Here is a 27,598-nt window from a genome sequence, read left to right as displayed (position 1 = left end):
CTGCTGCTTCCTTACACCAACGCTATGAAAAAATGCCCCAAACAGGGAAAATCTGGAGGCTGAGGAAAGAGACTTATTCCCCAAAAAAGGCAGAAGACTGCTACCTGTGGGGTAGCCCTTCATCAAGCAGCAATGCAGTGATGCTGCAGTATAGCAGCATGGGAGAGTCCAGTGGAGAGGACAAGCTGGCGTGAGATGACTAGGAATGCCACCTGCCCTCCATGTAGGGAGTTGCTCTGTCTTATAAATATCACTTTTTAACTGAAGGACAACCAAAAAAACTGGGCCAACAAACCACCCTCTCCAACAAGCATGTGCAACCCCTTCAGCGCAATGGCAGAATCATAGAGTCATAGAATTCTTTGGGTTGGAAGGAACCTTTAAAGGTCATCTAGTCCAACCCCCCTGCCATGAGCAGGGGCATCTTTAACCAGATCCGGTTGCTCAGAGCCCCGTCCAACCTGACCTTGAATGTTTCCAGGGATGGGGCATTTACCACCTCTCTGGGCAACCCGTTCCAGTGTCTCACCACCTTCATTATAGAAAATCTCTTCCTTAGATGTAGTCTGAATCTACCTGCCTTTAGTGTAAAACCATTGCCCCTTGTCTTATCGCTACAGGCCCTGCTAAAAAGTCTGACCCCATCTTTTTATAAGCCCCCTTTAAGTATTGAAAGGCTGCAATAACGTCTCCCCAGAGCCTTCTCTTCTCCAGGCTGAGCAACCCCAAATCTCTCAGCCTTCCCTCATAGAAGAGGTGTTCCATTCCTCTGATCATTTTTGCGGCCCTCCTCTGGACCTGCTCCAACAGGTCCATGTCTTTCTTGTACTGAGAAAGATGTTGGGGTGTAAGGCTGGGTACGATGAGATGCAATGCTCCGTCCTGGGCTTGGATACTCAAACCAGACATGGCTTGGACCAGCTACTTTCCCTCTGACATGCAAAAAGCTGGGAATGGGCTCCTGCTTGTAAGAGCTTCTTGACACACGGCCACGTGTTGCACAATGTTCTGATGTATGCACTGATAGATGCCTCAGCAAAGAGTTGAAGTCTCTTTTGGGGTGCACTGACACAGTGGTGTACTTGCAACTATTCCTTTGATTTGTCCTCCACGGAGAGCAGAGCACTAGAAAATTCCCAGTTCTGGACTGTACTGGGAACAGTCTAATGATCTCAGGCACCTCTTGTACTTCATTCTCCTTTTTTCTTTCAAAGTTTCAAAACCAAGCAAAAAATTACTGCTGAGATTTGCCAGACAGGGAAACTCTAGGACCAAAGGAAATCACTCACCATCCTTCCTTAATTGGTCCAGACACATAAAAGAGGATGAAAATGCAACTGCCTTGAGAGAGCAAGGGATGGAAGCTAAATCCATTAAAAGTGGAGAAAATCCAGAGTACAGCTTCCCCACCCAGCCTCAATGTACCACGTACACACATAATTGGCACCTGAGGCTGCAGGCACCCCTAGGCTATAAATCCTTCGATTTAGGAAAGCAGCCTTCAGTCCAAATCTATGGCAGCCAACCTGCAATAGCCCAAGCAGCCAGAGAGAGGATGAGTGCATGTATTTGTGTGTGCATTGAGGAGATAGGTAGAAAATGAAGTAAACGAGGGAAAGTTAAAAGAAGCCATTTGCAAACCAAGGGTTTCCAAGACACGCAACAACACAACAGTGAATCACGTCAAGCATGTAAAACTATAAGCACCACAAAAATATATTATATGATGTCTTGATGGAAGTTCTTCATCACAACCACTAAACTCTACAAGAAACAGACGAAGATTCACTTGGGAAGTCTACGGCAGACTTGGGAACAAATCTTGCCTCTCCCAGGTCTCAGGTTAGCCCACAACTACCACAGTAACACAACCTCCATTGCAAAACGCAACACAAGCTCTAGCAAAACTCCTACCTGGAAAAATAAGGGCACGTAGAAGACAGTTACAGGAAAATTTCTAGGCAGGGATAAGGAGTTATTTTATTTACCTCCCAGCATGGCTACAGATTAAGACGGCTGTAAGGAGGGAAGTGGGACAACCAAACAGCTTGAAAACTGCCTCTGTACAGAGGCTCATCCTGACCTATCCTTTCTTTTTAAAGATAAGCAAGTGGAAGCATTTGCTGCCATGACCTCCCCAAGGCCACATACAACAAACGTGGAATGAAAGTCTACACCATGTTGTAAAATGACTTGATTACAACTGGGCAAATGTTTCTTTGGCAAACAGTGAATGCATCTATTTTTTCCCCGACAGAGTGGTGTGAAAGGGGGGGGGGGGGGGAGAAGGAAGGCTTTTAGAGCACTCCAAACGCTTCATGTTGATTTATCATTTTCAAAGCATGCTTCCATTTTAAAACTTTTTCTCCCTGTAAGGGAAAAAAAAAAAAAAAAAAAAAAAAGAACGAACGAACTGGAAATAAAATATTTTGCTTTAGTTTAACCAACCTTTTCAGAAACAACCACCTCCCACCCCACCCTACTAAGCTTTTGAAATATCCCTTATTCACACAGCTCTGGAACCACACTCCTACCCCACAGTAATACATTTACAGGGAAATTTAACAGCAGATCTAAATACTTTTAATTTGATTGGCAATAAAATCATTTCCCTCCCCATCCCCATGGCACCTCCCAAGTCTTTTGTCTACTGCTCCTCAGGGAGACTTCTCCAATTTACTGTGAAGGCAGTTTGTACAAATTGGAACAAGCATTGCCTAACATACTAGATACAGAAAAAATAAAAAATAAACAGATTTTATCACAGCTTTATCCTCATCACCTAAAATATAAACGAAGGAACAACTACACCCAAGCCAGACTAAAAGGACATCCATCTTGCCAGAGGCATGAATTTGTATTTTAATGACATGCAACTATTTCTTGCTTTGTATATCCTGTAGAAGTCAATCATGCAGTGAACATAACAGTAGGATATAGGATCTCAAGGAAAGGGTTAGTCCACGTTTCTCGGATTGGGAAAGATACTGGCAGGCAAAACCAAGCAGGCAAAATTATTTAGAGTTCCCTTATATAAATCAGTCTCCATTTAGAGGGACATTCAGCTGGCCAGCATAATTAGTAGTAGGAATGAAAGGTAAGATTTCAGCATGGAAGAAATATGTTGGAGATCACTTTAGGCAAGTTAGATGTTTTTAAAGTTGAGTTTGACTGAGAAAGACATAAGCATACTGGAAAGAAATGGAAAAGGAGAACAGACCTGCACGTATTGGAGTGAATCTAGCGAAGGGCCATGAAGATGATTAAGGAATGGGAGCATCTGATATATGAGGAGAGGCTGGGGGAGCTGGGACGGTTCAGCCTGGAGAAGAGAAGGCTCGGGGTGGGGGTTATTAATGTGTAGTAATATCTGATGGGAGGAAGTAAACGCGATGGAGCCAGACTCTTCTCAGTGGTGCTCAGTGACAGGACAAGAGGCAATGGGGATGAATTGAAATATGGGAAATTCCACTTAAAAAAGAAAAAAAGCTGGGTTTTTTTTTTGTTTTTTTTTTTTATGGTGAGGGTGGTCAAACACTGGCACAGGTTGTGCAGAGAGGTTGTGGAGTCCCCATCCTTGGAGATATTCAAGCCCTGGCTGAACACAGGCCTGAGCAACCTGCTCCAGGAGACCCTGCTCTGAGGAGGATTGTTGGACAAGATGACCTCCAGCGGTTCCTTCCCACCTCAGCGGTTCTGTGATTTTCTTCCTATGATACCTGAAGCAGTTTGAGAGCCATTCATGGCCCCCTTAGAAGACTGGAGGACCCTAACTGTGCCTTTTTACTACATGGGTGGAGAAAGGAAGAGTAAGAAAATTGCAAACCCATCAGCTTCATTTCCATCTCCTGCAAAAATACTGGAACAAATTCACTGAAAGTACCTGATAGTAAAAAACAGAGGAACAGCCAGTGTGCATCTGGCAACAAATCATATCAAACCAACGTTAACTTCTTTATGCAACAAGTTAGCAGGCAGTGGAGTTAGCAGAAAAACCAGCAGGTATTACAGCTTTATGGAATTTCCTTGTTCCTATGGAGTTTATGGATGCCACGAGCATCCAGCTTCTCCAGGAGAATGCTGTGGGAAACAGTGTCAAAGGCCTTACCTAAAGTCCGGGTAGACAACATGCACAGCCTTTCCCTCATCCATTAAGCGGGTCACCATGTCACAGAAGGAGACCAGGTTAGTCAAGCAGGACCTGCCTTTCATAAACCCATGCTGACTGGGCCTGATCCCCTGGTTGTTCTGTACATGCTCTGTGAAGGCACTCAGGATGATCTGCTCCATAACCTTCCCCTGCACCGAGGTCAGGCTGACAGGCCTGTAGTTCCCCAGATCCTCCTTGTGGCCCTTCTTGTAGATGGGCATCACATTTGCTAACTTCCACTCAACTGAGATCTCCCTGGTTAGCCAGGGCTGCTGATAGATGATGGAAAGTGGCTTGGTGAGCATTTCCACCAGCTCCCTCAGTGTCCTTGGGTGGATGCCATCTGGACCCATAGGCTTCTGTGTGCCTAAGTGGTGTAGCAGGTCACTAACCATTTCCCCTTGGATTATGGGGGCTTCATTCAACTCCCAGTCCCTGCCTTCCAGCTCAGGGGGCTGGGTACCCCGAGAACAACTGGTCTGACTATTAAAGACCAAGGCAGAGAAGGCATTAAGTACTTCAGCCTTTTCCTCGTCCTTTGTCACTATGTTTCCCCCCTACATCCAATAAAGGATGGAGATTCTCCTTAGCCCTCCTTTTGTTGCTAATACATTTATAGAAACATTTTTTATTGTCTTTCACAGCAGTAGCCAGATTAAGTTCCAGTTGGGCTTTGGCCCTTCTCATTTTCTCCCTGCATAACCTCATGACATCCTTGTAGTCCTCCTGGACTGCCTGCCCCTTCTTCCAAAGGCCATAAACTCTCCTTTTTTCCCCTGAGTTCCAGCCAAAGCTCTCTGTTCAGCCAGGCCGGTCTTCTTCCCTGATGGCTCATCTTTCGGTACATGGGGACGGCCTGCTCCTGCGCCTTTAAGATTTTCTTCTTGAAGAATGTCCAGCCTTCCTGGACTCCTTTGCACTTCGGGACTGCCTCCCAAGGAACTCTGTCAACCAGGCTCCTAAACAGGCCAAAGTCTGCCCTCTGGAAATCCAAGGTAGCAGTTCTGCTGACCCCCCTCCTTACTTCTCCAAGAATCGAAAACTCTATCATTTCATGATCGCTATGCCCAAGATGGCCTCCAAGGATGGAGGGATGCTATAGACGGCAAGCTGAACACGAATCCACAATGACGTTTCCTGTAAAGGTGGCAGACATCATCATGGGATGTATAAATAGGATTACAATCTGCTAGACAGGTGAAGTAAACCTTTTGCTTGACCCTACACTGTGGAGTCCTCAGCTTTAGGCAACAAACTGCAGCAAAGATTTGCCAGAGACTGAAGAGAGTCTAGAGGGAACTTGGAGAATGACAACAGGTCAAGAAAACATGACCTGCTACGAAAGACTGAGTTAATGGGGTTGCTTTATCTACAGAAAGGAAGATTGATTGGAAAACTTGAGCCTTCAAATCTGTGCAAAGCTGCTGCAAAAAGACAGGGAGGAAAACATTCTCTTCATTCGTGTTGGACAAGACAAGGGAATAGCTCAAAACCAAATCAGGAAAGGTTAAGTGAGACATTGGGAGAGCCTATGAGGAAGGGTAGAGCACCTTTGGCAACAGGCAACATGGGGAAGGTCTTCTCATACCTGAAGGTGATAAGACCGGCCAACGCTGGTCAGGGGCCAATACTGGGTCCAGTCCTGTTTAACATCTTCATTAATCATGTCGATGATGGGGCAGAGTGTATCCTCAGCAAGTTTTCTGATGACACCAAACTCGGAGGAGTGGTTGATACACCAGAGGGTCATGCTGCCATCCAGAGGGACGTGGACAGGCTGGAGAAATGGGCCAACATCACAGAACAGTTGAGGAGAGCATCTAGGCCAGCCCCCCCTGCTCAAAGCAGGATCAGTTAGAGCAGGTTGCCCAGGACTGTGTCCAGTTGGGTTTTAAATATCTCCAAGGATGGAGACTACACAACCTCTCTGGGAAACCTCTGGCATTTGATATCCATAAACTGGAGTCCCTCCTTGGTATCTAACCAGCTATCATCAAAGTGCAGGTGGTGGCTGTTTATGGGATGGGAAGAAGGGGTCACACAGGCAATGTGATCTATTGCAAAAGTGGTCACAGACACAGAACTTTCAGACTCATAAACAACTTCCAGTCTTGCATTTGCATGCATCCCAGGCTGAGCATTCACTCTTTTCAGGACAGATCCATCACATCGTAGGGAGAACCTCCAGATTCCTCAGGAAAGAGCATTAGGAACTCGGCTGTGGATTCAGTAGGACCTTCCTGCAGGCTAATAGCCAGCCGAAGCCAAGACCAGGCATGCAGGTGAATTCCTTGCCCTGAATTTCACAGTGAGCTGTTGGTGCTGTTTGGTACTGCTGGGCTCCTCACCAGGATTTCTCCTGCCTGGGGAATGGCACTGCTACCACAAAGCAGACTGTTTCTGTTTACTGTTCAGCTCCAGAAAAATAAAATCACAGACAGTGTGGATAATAACTACCTCCTGCCATTAATGAATGCAGGGGGTGGTGAGAGCAACAGAACTCTTGCATTCTGTTCCCAGCTCTACCACTACCTTGCTGATGGAGAATTGCCTTCACTGGGGGCTTCGGAAGTGATTAGCCATGACGACACCACCAATTCTGGATGACCAACTAGAGATACATTTTTCCAAGGTGTTTAACCCAGATAAAATCCTTGTACCAACCAGCCTGACCTTCTTCATAAAGAGCGAGCAGATCATTTCACACAAATCTTTACGCACCAACTCCTACAGCCTGTGGTCAGACCAGGTCACCTCTTTCCATAAGAGCCTCTTTGAGGCTCCAGTTAATGAAGGATCAGCCCCAGCCACTCCATTACGAGAGCTGCGTCTTCTCAGCTCTTGAACTTTGCTGTTTAATCTCCCTCTTGCCTCTTAACCTTCCCTCGGATGAACTAAACAGACTGTGACCCCCTTTCATTTCTCACTAGGACGCTTGTTTACCAGCACACACAAATCACAAGAGGAAGGGAGAATACTCAGTATTTTCTTGCTTTCCATACAGCTGCCTCTGTTTCCCTCCCTGTAAAATGGATAGACAGATACAGAGCCCTCCTTTTTGCAGAGTACCAGGATTAACTTGATTAATATGGAAGTTTTTTTGAAGCCGTGAGATGAAAGGGCATATTTGCAAAGCGTGCTGATTTTCCAAATCCCCTCTAACAGACTCGACTCTTGTCACTCGTGTCACAGACATGCTGCTTTTTAGCTTCTCTTCTCAGGGATTTTCTCAATTATTAAAAACAAAATTCAATAAACCTTTATGCTGTTCACCTGGAAAAATGCCCCTTTCCTCTTTCTCAGAGAGTCGGAATTTATGAACAAGTTCTGCTGCTGAAGCACTTTTTTTTTTTTTTAATCAATGGTTTTAACATTGAGTTGGTGTAATTGCACGAATCCCCGAGTGCTTGCTGAGCCTCGTAACACAACTGTCAGAGGTCAATCAGAATAGCTGTAGGGGACGACTTTCTTCTTTTTCAGTCTGTGCCTTTGAGGTAATTTATGCTCCTCTGGATCTTTTGTGATGTTTGCAATATTAACGTCATGTTCTCGGGTGGCTTTGGGCAGGCAAGGCAAGGAAGCAGTGCTCAGCAGCTGAAGAAATGACTGGCAGGAGAGTGGTCCAGGAGCGATGCCCTGCATGCAGCGGGGCTGGGGAAGCAGCAATACACATGCTTCCTCCCACTTTGCTTCCCAATTAACTTTTAATGCTGACAGAAGGTCCTTGGAGAGTGAAGTCATCTCTGTCCCCATGGCCTGAGGAGCACACTGTCTAGCCTAGGTTGACAGGGCACAAAATATGGCAACAACAACAACAACAAAACCCCAGGACGTTATATCTATAATCAGGCCTCGCACAAATTGAATTAGCTTCCAGAAACTTCTAGAGACACACATGTAGTACTTGACAGGCACAACGTCACTTATGACTGTAAACAACCTGATTCAACACACTGAAGCACGCTCTTGTCTGCCCTCCTCCAGCTGAAGCGTACTACAGAGCGAAGCGAACGCCCACAGCCTTAAGGCATCGTGGAGTAGGTGCAAAGTAAAACCAGCACAAATTATCTCAGAAATGAGCTGCTCCTGCTATTCTGAAGATTTGCTAAGAAACAATGAGAAAAATTCTCTTTTTGCATTCTTCCTCGTCAAAGCCTTATTTCAGGAAAGCATCTGATTGCTTTCTAACAGATTTAGTTTTTCTTCCCTGTGGTATAGCTGTTGTCGTAGATGTCTCCAGGAGCAGAGCAGTTTGTCTCAGGAACAGATACTATCAGGATAGGCTGCGAAGTCAGAGATAGCAAGATAAGACATCCATGACATTTTACGGAGATATATATTGAGCCACAAATAGAGACAGTTGGTTCGCTGTGCTTCTAATTGGGATGAAACGAAGAGCTCTGGCTGGCCTCAGCACGCTTGATTGCAACCTTCACTTAATCTCATTTTTCCCCCAGCTCAGCAACACTACGCAAATCCAACATGAACAATTTCTGCCTAACCCCTTCTTTAATCAGCCAGTCATTCCCAAGATTTGCAGCTAACAGCACCCATCAGGTACTCCAGACCCTTTCTTGTCAATCACAAGGCACCTCCATCCCCACCAAACTCATGAAGGCTCCATCTAAGACCTCCTATTGACGTTAAAGGACTTAAGATCTGATAGACTGTCATGCAACATAAAGGAAACCATAAGCAACAGAGATGGGAAGCAACGACTGCCTGCAAATCATCCGTATACATTTCATGTTACACAAGTGTCTGCATGTCAGACACGAAGAACAGAGGTAAGGCAAGCAATCTGGAAGCCTGTTGTGCTCCTTTCATGTCAGTCCCAGTTGCCACTTCAGTACAGAGACTTTTCTTCCACATCGACCTGACTGCATGTCTTCTCACAAAAGAACTGAAGACAGTCTTCAAATCCTGCTAAGTGGCACCAGAGACAGGTTGGCCTTAGGCAAATGCCAAGAATACGGACTAGACATATTTTGTTTAGCTTGGGAATCTCAGATTCCTAGACCCCCTGTTTAAGCTGCATAAACTTATTTAGAGCAAAAGTAGCTGTTTAGGGCTGCTAGAAAAAGTCTTCCATCAAAAGGATCACAAATGCCATGGAAAGATGGATGCCTTCCATCTTCAAAGCACAAGGCAACACACACTGAAACAGTTTGGTTCCCAAAAGCAGCAGCCGAGTGTGATAAATGACAAAGTGATTGCACTAGCAAGGCTAACCCTCAGGACCCAAATTTCTTTTCACCTAGAGAAGCAATCGGGTTTCCTTGATACTGAGGTATTTAGATCAAGAGAAAAGAAGGCAGACTGTCTTTGGGAGACCAAAGATGTTTTGGAGTCTACTGCCACTGAGTTGTACGTAACATTTTCTACTGTTCAGCTCCAGGCTATATGGATGGCAGTGCTTAGATGACTTAGTGCCAGGCCACTGTTAGCTCAGTTTGATCGAAATGTGATGTCACCCTTCCTATTTTTTAAACTGACGTTAAAATAGTGGTGAAACAACATTTCTTCCAGCTCCTACAGGAGAACGTGACCTAGGCAGCTTCCAACCCTGAATTTCCCTAGTACAACTGCTCTGAAACAGTGCCTGCTCTAATTCACCATGGGTTTTCTTTTTTTTTTTCCCTGCATTGCCTTCTTCTATTGGCTGTTTTGTGCCATGTTGTCTACTTTTTGTGAACAGTCTTAATCTATCCAGATGCTAGAGAAACACAGAAGTATTACCTATTTCAGTGAACAGCAAAATTAAGTTTCCAGTCAGTTCAGAATTCAGGTTTCATCTGCCTTTCACTGGTTATGAAAGATGAATATTAATGTCTATTCGCTGGAAAAAAAAAAACAAGGAGGAGGAACACAGAGAAGAGGGAACTGGTGTCTAGTTTGGTACTGTGAAGTTAAGAGTAAATTATTAATTATGAAAGATGTACATGTACAAACGGACAAAGATCAACTGCAACACACTAGGTCAGCTTAACAAAATTAGAAACAGCATTTATAAATTTATATTGGATTTCAACAGAATAAGGAAAAATACATCTCAGGATGGCAACCAGTTTCGAGTTCACAGGAACATTTTGACTGACAGACTTGCAATGCTTTAGGGGAAAGAGATGCAGGGTAAAATGGGACATGTGAATTAATCAAGTCATGATTTCCTAAATCCCAGGATCCTGCTCCCCCATAACCCAACATCACTTGTTTCCTATGTACCACTTCCCAAAGTAGAAATATTCAATGCACGCGATCAGAATATACATCAGCCTAAGTTCTCATCTACACTAATGTTCACCAGTAGTCTTATTATAAATCAATCCTGCAGAAGGCTAAATGAGAAATCGCATGGTCTAGTGAAAAGACATAGTACACAGCAGAAAAGTCAAGAATCTACTTCTACCTTTGGTAGCGATTTGTCAAGAAACAGAAAACGACTTGGTATCTTCATTTCAGGTTTCCTACCAAGACCATGGGAGATGACAGCAGTCAGTTAAGCACAATGTAAATCAAGTCAACAGATGGATGGGGAGAGGACAGAAGTAAAGAAACTATCGCATTGGCCATATGATGGACAGCAGTCTCCCAAATCTAATGTCTGGGGGAGAAAAAGATTGGGGGGCAAGGGGAGTGTTCTGCTGGGGTTTTTTGGTGATTTTTTTTTTAAGTGGGAACTTAAAGAAAGAAAATCAAAGAGATGCTGTGCAGCAGTTTCCAAGTTTCTTTCCAGTGAGAGGTCAGCACTCAGGGAGGCAAAATGAAACATGCTCAAAAATCAAATGTCCATGAACATGGACAGCACAGGTCAACCACCAACTCAAGCTGCTGAGTCTTGCCGGGAGCCGAAGAGTGGCTCGGGGCATTCCCAGAATGCCCTGGAAGGAAAGACCACCTTTGAAAAGATAGAAAGAGGGAGCCACAAACCCATGCAACCAAAGTGAGGAATAGAGATAGCTGCAAATATTTCAGGGAGATAGAGAGGAGAAAATAGTTCAACACAATCCCAAGCAGTGACTACCTGGAACGTGGGCACAGAGCCAACCACTATGTAACCATCACCTAACTATAAAATCATTAGTCCTTGCCTTCCCCCAAGAATAACCTCAAAGAAAGGTCAAAAAACCACAGGGGCGACAGTTACTTATGCACCCATGCAAAACACCTTAGGAATACTGCATCCAAATAAGTACTCATCGCCTTCCCCTCTTTATACAAATCATCTAGTTCATGCAGAGGCAAGAAGGGTCAGCTTGTACACGCCACCAGCCTCTGCTGACAAGAGCTCTTTTCACATTTCTATTCCTTGCTCTGCCCATTGGGCTTCTACAGTTACTCCAACTATGTACCCTCACACAAGACTACAAAAGACTTCCAAACAACGGCCATGCTGTGAGATAAAGTAAAACCAAGTAGCAAAAATACATGTTCTCCAACGAGAAAATGCAGAAACACCCTCGGGATTGCACTGGGTCCTGTGGCCACCCGTCGTGAATCACGGCCTGGAGTCAGCAATGACTGTGAGCCAATTTCCCTGCCAAATTAAAGTGAATTTGCTGAGAAACCTCCACTGAACCTGCACTGGGCCACTGTACACATTGGAGGGGGAAAAAAAAAAAAAGCGTGCTCAATTTTCCAACTCATTCACCTTTGCCAAGTCCCCTCACTGATGGAGAATATGGTTGATCCCTTAATTATTTCAAGTGGTCCTTAATATCACACCAATCTGCTGTTCACAGACGGACTTTCTGTCTGCATTTTTAAACCACAACACAATCTCCCTAAGTCAGGAGGGAGGGTGAGCACCGTGACTAGCTTTATTTCAACTTTCTCCCTCTCCAACTAAAAGCCATCAAAAAATAACAAGTTTTTAAAGCCAGGGATGCTCCTCAGTAGGTGCACAGGCACAGGCAGGCAAGGAATTGGTGGGGTTGCTTGTAACAAGGCAACAGGATGAAAATTCAGTAACACGGACTGAAGACGAACAAGCAATAGAGATGTTTTTGACCACAGACATTCACCAGAGGGATACAGCAGAAAAACACAGCAACAAATTTGCCTAAATCCTAGGAAAACACACTAACAACCACCCCTCATCAGCTGGGGAGGCTCTCCACGATGAAGTGGAGCCTCCTGCCACGTCTCCTGCCTGCAACGGAGCACCATAGGCAAGCGGCAGGATTAGCATAGCAGGAGAAAAGAGATTTCACCGCGTTTGAAGGTTTACAGACAAAGACAACAAGAAAGTGCGCACAAAGCATCTGGATGCATAAACACGTGTTGTCAAAGGAGCTTGTCTTCTCCAGACCAGCTCCGCTCAGAAAGCATTTGCCGAGGAGACAGCAGAGACAGCTAACAGCACGAGGCAGCCTGCGGAGAGCTAAACTCATCACCTTCCCAGCTTTCTTTCACCCCGATGACAGATATATTTTGGGGTACATCCACCATCATGCTGAGAAAAACCGTATCGGTCGGGTCTGCTCTGACACAGCCTCCAATCAGTTATGAACCAGAGACCATAAAAAGCCCTGTTACAGCTCATTTCCCAGCTTCGGTATCGTTTGCCGCACACTTTGGGACTCCTCCTTCCTGCTGATAAGCTCGTGTAGCACATGATGGCACCAAAGGGAACCAAGTGTAAATACCAAGGAAAAAAAGCAGCTTCGCTTCAGCGCGTGACTCATGCAAGAAGAACGCCAAGCCCGGAACAAGCCAAAGCAAAACAGCTGACTATCAAACCCGGCACGTAAGCGCAAAGTTGCCCTGAAAAATACAGACTGCAATTTTTCCCACCAAAAAAGCGGTTTGTATATTTGACACAATTAGCTACGTATAAGAGCCTGACGAAGACAGGACACACAATGTGGGATGCAGTAGGTGTCAAGTACCATCTGAGATGCCCTGTGAGGCATGGGGCTGGTAGACCTGACTGGTGATGTACAGTCTTCTGGGCCGGCAGAGTGGGAACCGGCTCCAAATTAAGGCACCTAAATCTCAGTGTGTGCAAAAGGTATCTGAGCACCCACAGCTACTGGTAGAGACCTAAGTGAGTACAGTCAGTGAAGCCTGGAGAGCAAGTCAAAATACACGAGGTGCCTACTTTTCAGTAAAGAGAGGGAGTGAAGGAAGATGACAGCTCCTGGGAAGGATAAACATACAACAGATTTAAAAAAAAAAAAAAAAATTACCTTTAAATTGCTCATTTTCACCTCCCTTTTCTGTGCTTTATCTAATTCTACCACTTTCCTCCTAATACAGTAGAAGAACTAAACAGGTGAGGTCTCTTCAGGCTGGAAAAAAAATGATGGAGGAAAACCCCATAAAATAACACCCCATGAAGGCCTGAGTTGCCTGGAAAAGGTAAATGACACCCTCTTTTCCAGTGTAAGAACTAGGGAGCAAGGAAGCAAATCCAGAAGGAGACAGGAATGAGAGATAGGAGATACTCCTCCATGTAAAATCTAGGTAAGCAGGAATTCCATGTCACAGGCTGCTCTGCATGCTAAAATCTTACGCAGGTTTAAAAATGCAACAGGACTATGAGAAGAAGAACAAGGGGAAAAAAAAAAAAAAAGAAGAAGAAAAAAAAAATCCATCACGTGGTATTAAATATACCACCTGTGACTCAGGGAAGATGGGAAAACATTGGGAGAAGCCTTGCTCTGTTTGCCCTGTTCTCATGCTCTTCACAAAGCAGCCACAACTAATCACATACCAGGACTGGATTTGGTCTGCCTCGCATAGACACATGTCTGTCCTGACCCAGTTTGTCTCTTCATATGACAATACCAGAAGGAAATCCTTCAGGTAAGCACAGAACCGGACACTTTAAGAGCTGCCAGAACAGTTGAAATTCATGGGTTTTGGTCAACTGCTCTGTCTTGCCTCTTTCCATGACCATGGTGAGCATGCCCTCCACTCGACCCCAGTATCTTAGCCTTATAAACTAGGTAAGACCCAACCCTAAGAAGAGCCATATTTCAAGATAACCATATTATCAAGAATCACCAGATCTCTGTCACCCAAGAGTAAAGAGAAATACTTAGTAGAAAGGAGAGAGCAAGAGCATCACCAGGGGCCCATCAGCAACCGAGGGCTGGTGGCTGAGCACCCTTTTGTGTTCAGGCAGGCTCAAATCTAAATCCATCTGTGCATTTGTGAAGGTAAACAGTCTTTCGAGACTAAAGTTGGGAATGGGCACGAGGAACTAACAGATGCTAAGTTCACATCTGATGAAAAGCGTGCAAAAGATGCATCTGTGTTGTGCTTCATTTTACTGCTTTTAATAGAAATACCGTAATTACGACGTGTAATTGCACACGTGAATCGAGGTGGCTGTAAGGTATTAAAAAATTTAGGTCCCAAATAAGGTGAGGCGAGAGACAGACCCTGTTCTGCTGTATCTGCTTTCAGCCTGTGACGGTAGAGCCCACAGCACTTTCATCATGCAGGCATTCCCTTTACAACATCATTACACAGAACTGCAATACGAAGTAGAAATACATACTCCCACAGATCATTTTTTTTATTCTCTATCCAAGTTTGTGTAATCTCACTGGCCTCATTTTTAATCAGTTTTTTGTTGTTGTTGTTGTTGTTTTTAGTGGCTTGATTCTACATAAAGGATAGGATCTGCATTTAAGAAGAAGTTTTCTCTTCGTATGCAAGCAGTCAGTTTTTAACTTATATTTTTTATCTCACAAACTTTCTCAGCCTGAAGAAAGCATCGTTCTGAAAATGAAATAAATAAAACATAAAATGAAGGAGACTCTGTCATGGAGTTGGGACATGGACCAAAAGAACTTGTATTTCAAATGTTCTATTGCACCTTTTGCTTGTGTTACATTCAAAGCTTTGGGAAGCCATCCAAACCTATACAGACACAAAATAATCCACGGAAATTACAGCTGCAAGGTGCCAGTGCAAGCGAAAAGTGTTTTGATTGGAAAATGAAACTGAAAACTCAAGGATGAGGTGAAAAGCATGGAATAGCTTGTGCAGGAAGAGAAATGTCCAAAAAACAAATGGTGAACAGAGGAGATTTGATACCCTCCCCCCCAAAAAAGTGACAAAAGGAACGAAAGAAGCCCTGGGCAAAAATGAATGAGACAAATGTTGGAGGAGTTTCCATCCCTTCCACAGGTTTTTGGTTTTGTTTCCCCTCTTATCTCAGTGGAGGATCTAGGAGATCTCTAATGGGTTTGGCCACTTTCCTCCTTTTGTGAATCAAGTGAAGAGGAAAGTCCAAACTCCTGAAAGCAAAGGAAAGCAGAGAGAACTGGAGATCGTATGGGCCTTACGTGGCTTCAGACCAGACAAAAATCCTTGGCTGAACCAATCACAGCTGTAGGGCATATCCACCCAACATGGATCTTCCCGAGGAATACAAAGTCCATGTCCCCTCCCACCTCCTTGAAGAGTTGGACCAGGTTGGAGAGCTCTTAGGAGAGCCCGAGAGAAAGGACCACGGTGTCTGGTGGGTCCCAAAGCACATAAAGTTCTTCTGAAGACCCATCAGAGAAAGTCCAAAGGCATCTCTTAGCTTCTAGAACCATTCACCAAGTTCATGGCTCCTCTTCTCCAGCATTTATATTCCCCTTGGTAAATAAACTGATTAAATCACATTTAACGTGAAAAACAAAAAACTTAAAAGACAAGTCAGCTATGCAAAGATGAAAATTCTAGCTTTAAATTTAAAGAACGCAGAAAAGCTTATTCGTTGTACCTTTCAAATCAAAACCCAATCCCACTATGTTATAAGGAAGGAAATGTTTAGGTTGGATATTAGGAAAAACTTCTTCACCAAAAGGGCAGTCAGGCCCTGGCACAGGCTGCCCAGGGAAGTGGTTGAGTCCCCATCCCTGGTGGTATTTAAAAGACGGGTAGACGTGGTGCCCGAGGACATGGTTTAGTGGTGGACTTGGCAGTGATAGGTTAACGATTGGAGTTGGTGATCCTAAGGGTCTTTTCCAACCTTGACAATTCTATGATTCTATGATTCTATGAAACGAAAACACTGCAACTGGAGCATAACTGAAATAGTTTAAGGTCAAATAAAAACCCAAACAATTCAGGCAATTAAGTTCAGGGAGCACAGGGAGGGTGCACAGAGTTGTGTCTAATGGGTTCGTTCCACGATGAGACGAGAAATATTTATTCAAATTGAACAGTGCCTCCTTCTTCTTGCTGCCTTAATCCAAGGATTAAATTTGTTATCCACGAAAGGTATGAGAATCTGGCCCCTAATGATTACATGCTCATAAAAATCAGAAGATATTGTTGCAATTTCAACTAAGTATCATAAACAACTGCATCAATTAAATTTTGCCGGGCATTGTATATATTGCAGATGCTTCAGAATAAATTGTTTCATTGTAAAACGGAGTATGTGCAAGTTCCAGTAGGGATGGGTAGTCCCACTTTAAATTGCTCTAAGGAAATACATGCCTTTACCAGGCTGTTATTTTGCAGAGAACGTTTTGAAATCCATTTTCAAATACTCAATTCAAAAAGTTGAGATAGCCGCTCTCTGCAGATAAAAATAAGGGAAACTATAAAAGAACGAAAGGCTAAAAAAAGAAAGCTGGTCCAGATGGATTCCCGGCTGAATTCTATAAAATATTTACAGATCTTCTGTCACCAAAACGTACGTTTCTTTTTGATGAGGTGGAAACCAAAGGCTCTCCACCTGTCTTTTTTTTTTTAAACCCTCACAGAAGATATAATAACATTATACAGAGGGGGAAAAAAAAAAAAGAAAAAACCAACCAAAACCCACAACAGACTTTAATATCAGCTGTAATTACTGCAAGTGACTCCAATTAATCAATGTTGATTCTAAAATTCTGTGAAAAGAGAAATTATCCCTTTGCTTAATTTAGCCCAAAGTTGTTCCCTAAATTCCAAGTTCAAGAGTTTCTTCATTAAAATAGACTTAGCTCAGATAAGCACAGGCTGATACCACCATCATTCACATAATAAATTAACAGCCTAGTCCCATGACAGTGCTGTCTCTAGATACCAAAAGATACTTCATCATGTGTCATAAGGGTAAAGTATCCACTTTTTCATTTAAGATCAGCCAAAAAGTTCTCAATTTTCTGCTCCTAAAAATGTACGTTCCCTTTGCCAACATCCAGACTGCCAGACAACAGCTCCCCAAGAAGGAGAGAGCTGTTTATATATATATATATATCTATATATATATATCTCACATGCAGATCAACCTTATTTGTTGTGCTCCTGTAGATGATAGAGCTGATGAACACGGAGCTCCCCTTTAAACTGCAAATAATCCCATCGGTCCTGGCAGGACTTTTGGAGAAGGATGTGACTGAGCATCAAGAGGTTGTAGCAACATGGGTGTGGGTCTCTTCTCCCCAGTAACAAGGGATAGGACAAGAGGAAATGGCCTCAAGCTGCGCCAGGGGAGGTTTAGGTTGGATATTAGGAAAAATTTCATCACTGAAAAGGCTGTCAGGCACTGGAAGAGGCTGCTCAGGGAAGTGGTTGAGTCCCCATCCCTGGAGGGATTTAAAAGACAGGTAGATGTGGTGCTTAGGGACATGGTTTAGTGGTGGACTTGGCAGTGCTAGGTTAGCAGCTGGACTTGATGATCTTCAAGGTCTTTTCCAACCTAAGTGATTCTATGATTCTATAATATCAGTAATTCAACCTCTTTGTTTCAGGGCATGCATCAAGGCAGTGCTTGGGACTTGTGGATTTGCTGTGAAAGGTAACAAGGTGAAGGCAGTGGGATGAAACCAGGGGATGGAAGTCCAGGTCATGGCTCTCAGATTTCTTGCTCAAGGCTATGCATCTTTGTTCTTCTCCCTGTCCCCAGTAACGGACAAAAGATCTTAAAACACAAATTCCTTCCATAACAATGTATGTGTTAAACCTGAATTTTGATCTCTGTTGGATCTTCTCAGCTTTATGCTACACAAATAACTAGCTCCTCTCATATATCTGTAGATTAAAAAGGGGAAAACAAACAAACAAACAACAACAAAAAAACCCCCACACTGTGGTCTGCTTCCAAACCCATTTCACGTATTACCACATGAGATAAGAACTTACAACATATTAGATGTTAGGGGCGTATCCCAATTTTTTTTAAGCTGAACTTGGATTCGTTGTTCAATGCAGCACTATGCTTTTTACAAGCAAAAGAAGACACTACATAATGAATTGGTCTCCACTGGATGTTGACTTGATAAGCACTACAATTAATTCAAATTAGCATGCTGCCCTTCCTTTCCCTTCACACTTTCAGAAATGTCTCTCTAAACCAATCTATGATTACCAGTCATACATAAAAGCTTCAGAAAAATACTCCTCCACAAGCATATGGCAGAGCAAATTTGTCCAGCGTTGCAGGCTTTTCATGGCATTTATCTTGAAGAAGGTATTACACAGCGATATAGATGTCTCTACATGTTGGCCACACTCAGAAAGGCACAGAGCTATTCCTTATCCCGTTGTGGCGTGCACCATCTCCTTAGGAGAGCATCCCGCTCCCCATAGATGCTTCAGACAGATGAGAACTGTAATCAGCTATCCAGGATCTCAGCTGTAACAGCCATCCTTAAAGTCAAGGCTGCGCTTTCTAGGAGCTGCACTAGACCTCACTCACATGCCATGGCAACCAAATTCAAGTGCACTTCTTCAAAACTATTACTCATTTAAGGAAAAAAAAAAAAAAGAAAAAAAAGAAAAAAAGAAAAAAGCAGCAAGTTTAGCTACGCACTTTACGAACGACACAGCTCCCATACATAATGGCCACTATTAAAAACATGGCAATAATCGGCACGTTTCCACCGTAGCCACACTGTTCACGATGTTCCCCTATCTAAGAGTAGGAAGAGCACAGCAAACAGCATGTCAGCTGTCAAAACATAACAGCAGTCGCTGATATGAGTTAACCTTAACCATTAAGGCATCCCTCCTGTACCAGGATATTGTCTCGGAGCCCACCGAACCAAATCAGCCTCCCTGATTTAACAGCATGACGCTAGTCCTCAGGCATGGCGAGATGGAATAGCTCTTAAAATAACAACCTCAAACGATGTAATTTCATTAAGGCAGGCTGACCCTTGCTCCTGCTCGCGTTCCTCCGTGGGATCGTTTTTCAGTGATTTAGTTCACTCTCTTGCAAACCTCCTTTTTCTTTCCATCTTCCTAGTTGTGTATATATTTATAAAGATAGAGGAATAAAGAGAACACAGATAAACCCTCAAGGCATTTCTCTCCATGCTGGTCCAAATGAGAACACAAGAAGAACAAGATATTCTAAGTGTTACACTCAGCAGTTTGCAAGAGTGTGCACAGCCTGCCTTTAGTGGCTTTTTAATTAAAAAAAAAAAAGCTACAAGAGCTAACAGTGTCTGATGTATACAAAGAAAACTCTTCTAGCTCAACTGACGGTTCTGAGAATTCAAGGTTCAAAAGTTATCAAAAACTACAAAACGCACAAAACCACCAAACCAAAATCTAGCTTTTCACTTTGCAAGGTTAAAGAATCTTCCCTGTGCAGACATCTTTGCACTGTCCTGAGGTCCAGGCAGACAACAGCCCCTTGGAGAAGATGCTGTTTTTCCTTCCTCCCTGCATCTACTCACTATTTTAAGATGCCTCACACCCTATCTCAACACTGCTGAAGCATCCAGCTGCTGCTCCGAAGGGCCATTAGTTAAAACAAAATGCTCACGTATGCCTAGTCTCTGTCACTGAAGCCAACACAGATAAATTAAACTTGAAGGACTCTCGGGATCTGGAAACTCGAGACTGGCTTTACTTTGCAAAACCCGAACAGTCTGAAAGCTGCATTTTCTGAAAGGAGAAGAACTGTTTAGCTTTCAGGCATTTCGTTCTCTAGCCCTCCTCCAGCAGTTCTGCACACACGAGTTTCTCCTTCAGTGAAAAACATTTTGGTTTTGAATGTGAATCTATGTATTTAAAATTACAACATATGAATGTACATGGATTTCAATTTTATAAGCTAAATAACTTTTAAAATAACCCCAAAATGAGACACCTTTCAGCATCTCTTTAAAATATTTGGATTTCTCCCGTGAGTCTCAATACGTTATTCTAACCGCAGTATGGATTTGTTCATCTCTAAGACAAGCCCATAACGAACTGAATAGAGGCACAAGAATCCCAAATAAAGATAAGCCCCATCAGCCACTACCTGAAATCCTCTGGAGAGGGTAAACACCAGCCCGTGGTTTCAAGCTGGAGTCTCCAGAGAGCTTCTTCCTTTCTTACTTCTGCCAGAAATCTCCACTAGCGTAGTCCAGCCCAACCTCTCGTGCTATTTTACCCACAGGGAAAACCAGAAACCACATCCACCGTCCTTTGCAGAAATCTGTCAAACTTTTTCACTTAATGAAGTAAAATTCTAAAGCATTTGAGTAATTTTTGTGTGCATGTCATGACTAAGTCAAGCAAGACCTTTTCAGCCAGCGTTGTAGACAGGGATACAAGCTTCATTACAGTTCAGTACAACCATCAGAAAAGGAAAGAATTTCATAAAAAGGATTGATTCAGTAGATCAGTGTCAACCTTTCAGACAGGACTGAGTTATTTCACCCATCAGCTTCTCAAAAGAGCAATCAGATGGTCACAATTTCTGTTCGCAGTCTAGAGTGAAGGTCAGCTCTCCCATTAGGGAAGCTTTGATAGCCCCATATGAATGGATACCATCAAAACGTGGAGAGGCCTTTGAATACTCAGGACATGACTTTTCCAGGCTATAACCTCTTCAAGAGGGACCAACAAAGCAAGAGCATTCAAAGCCACGTGTGACAGTATTTCCACACCACTGACAAACCAAGCAGCATGCAGAATAAGACGACACACCAGAGAAGACCAACACTTGCCTATGAAGTGTAAGGAAAAATGTTCCCTAAAGGGACTTTCAGTCTGACTGGCATATGCTTGAAGTCTCCTGCTGCCAGGACTAAAACGTCCCTAGAATTATTTAATATTACAGCTGACAAGTCTCCTACCTCAGAAAGCATTGTGCACCGCTCCAGGGAATTTTGCGTTAGACCTCATCTTGATATAAAGGAGTTGATCAAAGAACTGAAAATTAGTGGCTGCTTGGGTAATCATGACTTGTTCACTCAAAAAAAAAAAAAAGTATTAAAAAAACACCCACCTAGAACAGTAACATAAACCCTTGCTGGTTTTAAAAGGTTTGTTTTACAAAGGCATGTAAGTAGAAAAAGAGAAGGGAAAACTGGATATGTTAAAGGTGATAAAAATATCAACAACGTGTAGGCATTTCATGGGTATCTCTTCCTGAATGTCCACAATTCTCAGTTAGGGAAGAAGGCAACCCTTCTTACATGGGGTAAAGAACTGTGCAAACCACTCCAAACCCATATGCTCATATATGAAGTTGGGGTGAAAAAAGAAAAGAAAAAAAGAGTAGCAGTTCAGTTAAAAAACAAAACAAAACAAAACAACCAACAAAATCAAAAAACAACCAACACAAAAAACACCCAAAAAACCATACAAGAAAACTACTGCCAAAAAAAAGCAAATAAATAAGTTAAAAAGAAGGGCAAAAGCTAATTTGCACAATGCAGCTGATGCAGGACAGGACAGGAGAGACCAAACTCGGAAACAATTCAGAAAAATCAGGAAAGCTTGTAACTTTTTTTATCTTTGGAAAATACAAAATTTCAATGAAAGCTGGTGGAAATTATCGTCCGCCCCATCAGTTGCTCCGGAAAGTTCAAAACTAACAGCGCAGATGTGATTAAATCCAGCAAGCCTTGGTAACGTAAGCACCAACGCTGTGAAAGACCATGGCAAGCAGTGAGATTTGGCTCATTAGTGCTGATTTGTGACACCATTCGGAAAAAATCAAGGAAATTCCAGAAGAAAAGCTAACGTTGAATCAAAGCGAAAGGGTAAAACAGATAACGCAGTGCTCATTAATGGCCTGCCAGCCTAACAACAAATCCGGGAAAAGAAAAGAAAGGGGGAAAAAAAAGAAAAATAAGAAGAAACAGTTGATGTTGGACTCAATTATTAAAGAAGAATATCTTAATTTCCTGATGCAGTGGGTAATTTAACCCTTGCTTTCCCTCCAGCAAGGGGTAGCTCAATGCATTGGTTTTCCAACTACTGGTAACGTAATGCTCAGCCATGAGAAACAGTTGGCAAATATTCAGATCAGTATGGATTTATGGAAACTATGGCTTATTGAACTTGGCGACATGTTTTCATCCCCAAGATGACAAGTCTCACTGATAAGGGTGACAACACTGAAGCCCGCGAGGCAGAGCACCATCTCCAGTGACCAAAGAAAACCAGCGCATCCCAGAATAAAAAACTCATCAAGATATTGGCCTATAATAACATGCATGTAATTACCAGAGACGGGACATGTTTCCAGAACAGTCCAATGGGGATGGTGGATTCTTGGTCATTTTTATCAATGACTCTGTACAAACAGTTTAAGGTCACGCAAGGATCAGTGGAATTGGTTAAAAATGTTGTACCAACAGGTCACTGACATGGGGAGCTCCATGATTCTCAGTGCTGCACTCAGTCATGGCCACATTGCGTCCAACTCTACTGCCAAGTTCTATGAAACATTGACCAAGCATCAAAAGAGAATCCAGAGAAATATTCAAATATTGGAAATGCAGAGGTTTTCCATGACTGTGATATGTTTAGCTTAACCAAAGGTACATTTTGGTGCAACTTTATCTAAATATTTATGTATCCATCATCATTGTATGGAAATAATCTTTAACGGACTCTTTGATTAGCCAAACAAGCCAACTCACCATAGGTTGAACTTTAAACTTGGTCACAAACTAGACACAAGGTGCAAATTTCCATCAGGAGGGATCATTACCATCGGAAAAATCTACTGTGGAGATTTAAAAAAAAAAAAAGAAGCCAATGAGAGAGAATCTAAGTTTAGATTTCCCTCCCCCACTTAAATGATATGCTTTAGTTCAGAGGGAAAATACCTGAAGGGAAAAAGACTTAAGGTATTTGCTATATAAAAGGTCAGACTAGATAATGAGAGTGAATCTTTCTGGCTTTATAATCTGTTTCTCAGCTGCCACTGAAATCACTAGAGCTACACTCAGTGGCAAAGCTCAGCACATACATGGATGCAAGGACCATAACCGCCTTGGCAGATTTTTTGGAAAAGAGAGAGAAAAGATCTGGGGTGGCTTCAAGCAGTGTCACCCACCCTGTGTAGCATCATCTTCGTTAGCATCTGGGTGCTATTTCAGCAACGTTTTCTCTCAGACGACAATTCTGCCACTGATGCTCCTGATCAGAGCTGAGCTAACTTGATTATCTTCTAGTAGCCCAACGTTATTTTGAACGAAACAAATGGATTTGGGGCACAAATGAATTTTCTTTGGGATCAAGTTTCTCCAGCGTTTCCTTAATTCTCTTTGCAGCACAGTAGGCTGATTGCAACTGTGACAAGTAGCTTTCCCCATCTCTTTCTTCCTCCTTGCTTCTCCTCCTCCTGCCTTTCCTTTGTTATAGATACCAAAATAACTGCTTAATTCAGGTGTCTCCTTTGAGGCATCTTTTGGGGGCAAAGCACACTAGCCCTGAGCTTGCCTTGACAGACCTTCTTTTGGTGCACAGAAACTACACATAAACACACCTGAAGTATTTTAGCAAGTAATGAAAATAGAAAAATATGAATTAAAAAATTCCCTGAAGCAACCACCTGTCTCGGGAAGCCCACTAACCCTCATCTTTTGATAAATCACATCCAATCAACTCCAGCATCTTGAAACTTGCCCAATTCCCATTTTGAACTAAATTATGAATGTTTATGAAAATGAAAGCAAAAGCCTTTGAGAGGATGCCGCTTCTTTCCCTACACTTCTTCCCCCCTTCTTTTTTATAGCATTATCTTCGAACTCCATTTTGTGATGCTCTTTAAATCCAGTGTCAGAGTTCAGTCATTCAAGTCAGGAAGGGCAGGAGCCTTCGGTCCCGAGCACGTCCCAGTGTGGAAACTCTGCCAAGTAAACCGCTTTTCAAAACAAATTATTTTGGAGGCAATTGCCAGCACTTTTCTCTAGCAAAATCATTGCTTCCCCTGGGCACAGGTGGGATAGAGCCACTCCATATCAAACGTATTTCCATTCCTCCTACCAATGCAAAGCAGGAACCACAGGATGGACACTAAAAACACTGAAAAACTCTGTAAACTCTCCAGTCGACAAGAAGGGATAAGAGGTTAATTTAGACTAGGTTACTGTGACCAGTTTGGGAACTTGCTTCCTTGGCATGCAAAAACTGAAGCTCCCAAAAGAAAGAATCAGAATCGCTAAGGTTGGAAAAGACCCTTAAGATCATCGAGTCCAACCGTTAACCTAACACTGCCAAGTCCACCATTAAACCATGTCCCTAAGGACCACATTTACCTGTGTTTTAAATACCTCCAGGGATGGGGACTCAACCACTTCCCTGGGAAGCCTCTTCCAATGCCTGATTACCCTTTCGGTGAAGAAATTTTTCCTAATATCCAACCTAAACTTCCCCTGGCACAGCTTGAGGCCTTTTCCTCTTGTCCTATCACTTGTTACTGGGGAGAAGAGACCGACCCCCACCTCGCTACAGCCTCCTTTCAGGTAGTTGTAGAGAGCAATAAGGTCTCCCCTCAGCCTCCTCTTCTCCAGGCTAAACAACCCCAGTTCCCTCAGCCGCTCCTCATAAGGTTTATGCTCCAGACCCTTCACCAGCTTTGTTGCCCTCCTCTGGACACGCTCCAGCACCTCAGTGTCCTTCTTGTAGTGAGGGGCCCAACACTGAACACAGTACTCAAGGTGCAAGTACTCGAGGAAGCATCACCTTCCTCCAGATACTCCCCCAAACCCCAAATCACCCGCCATGAACACTGTCTTCTAGCACAGCCTTCCCGCTTCACTTACATCCAGTAGGTTGTTCCTTGGTCTTCACGGCAGCAAAGACAATTTAAGTGAAATACTGATGTTCAGCAGAAAATAATGAGCTTATGTCACAGGGATCCAGGAAAAAAAAGCCGCCTTTGCCACTAAGCTTGTCAGGGATTCCAAGCCATGCTCTCGGGATCAGTAACCTCTCTTTTGGAGCCTTGTCTTGAACCAGTGGTTGGAATCAACAGCAGTGCCTACAACACACCAGCTTTTCTGTCTTAAGTCCATAAAAAAGAAACCATCCTCTTCCCCAGGAGCTATTTACATTCTACCTTTGCCTGTCTTTGTGGAAATGCTTACATTATACAAATAAATCACATCCTTACTCTTCTCCATTAAATATTAAAAGGGTTTTTTTTGTTTGTTTGGGCTTTTTTGCTGTTGGCCCTTTTTTTTTAATTTAGAAACAGAATGCAAAGAAACAACCGTGTTCAACTTCGCATTAGTGCTGCTCTACCTAAATTACTGTATTACAAACATACCTCTTTCTCGTCTTTGCACAAAATTTGTTTGATAATGGGAGTTTACAACATTCCTAGTATCTCACCTAGTAGAGTGTTTCTTCCAGGAAAGCACAACTACAAACAAAAATCTCTTATGCAAAAATATATAACACCCTTAACATTATCTCGTGTAGCAAACATAGTACTAGGAGGAGGGAAAACAAACAAAAAAAAAAAAGGAAAAAAAGTAAAAAGGAAAAAAAAAAAAGAATAGATGCATTAGACCAGGGGATTTACATGTACAGAAACTTAGAAAATTTGGAAAGACAGATCCTATTTTAGGTCACAGCTTGAAATGACTGATGGTTTTCTTCATTACAGCAGCTCTGGGACCTAGAAAGTAGTTGGAGATGTTGTTACACAGGGTTTGAATTTACAGCAGAGGTAAAAGGGAAAAGAAAGTGCAGGCTTGTCACACTTCCTATACCTCTATGTGTAAAGGTGCGCAAAGGATCCCAAAATCTGTATTCGCAAGGATTGGAGAAACACTGTCCTCAGATAAAACTCCTCAAAATGCAGCTATGCCAGACAAGGGGCAAAATGTGATCCACGTAGGAACTATCACCAGCAGGACCCAAATGTGCTTCAAGGCCAGGAGGAACCACAGGTGCGGGGGCAGAACAGTGGAGAAGCTGGCTCTCCGTGATGCATCACGCACCAGGAGAGCAGCAAGGTCCCAGCTTGCAAACCACCACGCAGAAGCATGACTGGATGGGTCCCATCGACAGGGCTCTCCCACTGCCAAACCCATCTCCAGCTCTGCTCCCATCACACTGGGTGCCTTCACTGCCCCCTTTACCAAACCTCCCATTTCTGGGCCAAATCAACTCCTTTCGACACTTTTCCCATTGTCTTTAACCAACAGAGGTTTGGGTCCTATCTAAGGAAACGTTCCCACTCTGCTCTCCTACTTTAAGGGCACTCATATTTATTTCCTGGTGGTGCCTGAGGTCCCAAAACCACCCGCAAACCAGGAACCAGACCCAAATGAGTCCAAGCCCACCATCCAAACCACGCTGATCTACAAACCTTGATCTCCTACTCACTCTCATAGAAAGATACAGACAGCAGAAGAATGATTTAAAAAAAAACATTGAGACACAGGACACGTGGCCAGATGGGAAGAACATGCCACTGGGAAGCTCTATGCTCTTGGACACCAGCCTAGGAGCCCATTAGGTCCTTTCCATCTGTCAAAACCCACCATGCCCATGGCCAAGTTGAGGGCTGCTGCTCTGGTTTTCAGCACAACAGCTGCGAGCTCACTGCTCTGAGGAGGGCCATGGGATACTTGGAGCCCGAAAGGTGCCATATAAAACCACCATCTCATTTTATTCATTTTACAGCTGGACCCGCTGTTCCAGAAGAGATTTCACCAGGTTGGGCAGCACAAGAGCAACAGCTCAAGGGACATCCAGGAAGGGAGGGGGCCTTAAGTTCCCCAAAAGAGGAAAAGAAAAGACCAAATTCAGCCTTGCAGATCCAAATGAGCACGTGAGGGTAAGTCAGGGCTCCGGATTCCCGGAGCAAGCTTCATCCGACCAGGTAGGAACAACCACCTAGGAGACATGGTCACATCAGGGGACGCTTCAAAAGCAGTTTAGGCAACATTATGGCTTCTTGCTGCTGCTCTTTTTATTTTGCCCATTTCCTAATTTAGCTAAAAATCATCCCTCCTGCCCCTGTAGAGGTGTTCTTGGCACCCTGGGTCTGCAACGGGCGTTGCACAGCAAAGCCAGGACTCGGTGCAATCTCTGCTTCATTCAGTCCATCCCCAGGGGATGCAGAGGGTTTTATCTTCATTTTTAAAAACAGTTTGTGGTTCTCTCTCCCCCTTTCAGGGAGATTTTTCATACGCTTTGACATACTCACAGGCAGGTCCTGCCACACCTGAACTGGAACAATGATGGAAAGAAAGTATTTCCAAAATAAAGAGATGGGGCATGAAGCTTACAGGTACTTTGCATGGCATACTGTGA

At 43.4% G+C, this 27,598-nt stretch overlaps 1 protein-coding gene across 9 annotated transcripts in view; it reads right to left on the bottom strand.

Moving 5' to 3' along the window:
* Positions 1-27,598, bottom strand: part of TSNARE1 (t-SNARE domain containing 1) — a 500,311-nt gene that overhangs the window by 388,275 nt on the left and 84,438 nt on the right. Inside the window, exon 3 of one of the 9 annotated variants that reach the window (XM_087740086.1) lies at positions 22,963-23,048. The exons of 7 other annotated variants lie outside the window; for them this stretch is intronic. The gene's annotated coding sequence lies outside the window, so the exon portion shown is untranslated. Of the gene's footprint in view, positions 1-5,738; positions 5,928-22,962; positions 23,049-27,598 lie in introns of all 9 variants that reach the window. One more of the 9 variants, XM_087740007.1, reaches the window with a different exon arrangement.

The sequence above is a fragment of the Nipponia nippon genome, unplaced genomic scaffold (assembly GCF_047370975.1).
Source record: "Nipponia nippon isolate SJK-2023a ecotype South Korea unplaced genomic scaffold, ASM4737097v1 scaffold_1, whole genome shotgun sequence".
NCBI classification, from domain to species: Eukaryota; Metazoa; Chordata; class Aves; order Pelecaniformes; family Threskiornithidae; genus Nipponia; species Nipponia nippon.
Note: the sequence above shows the minus strand (reverse complement) of the source record. Positions and strands in the feature narration are given on the sequence as shown.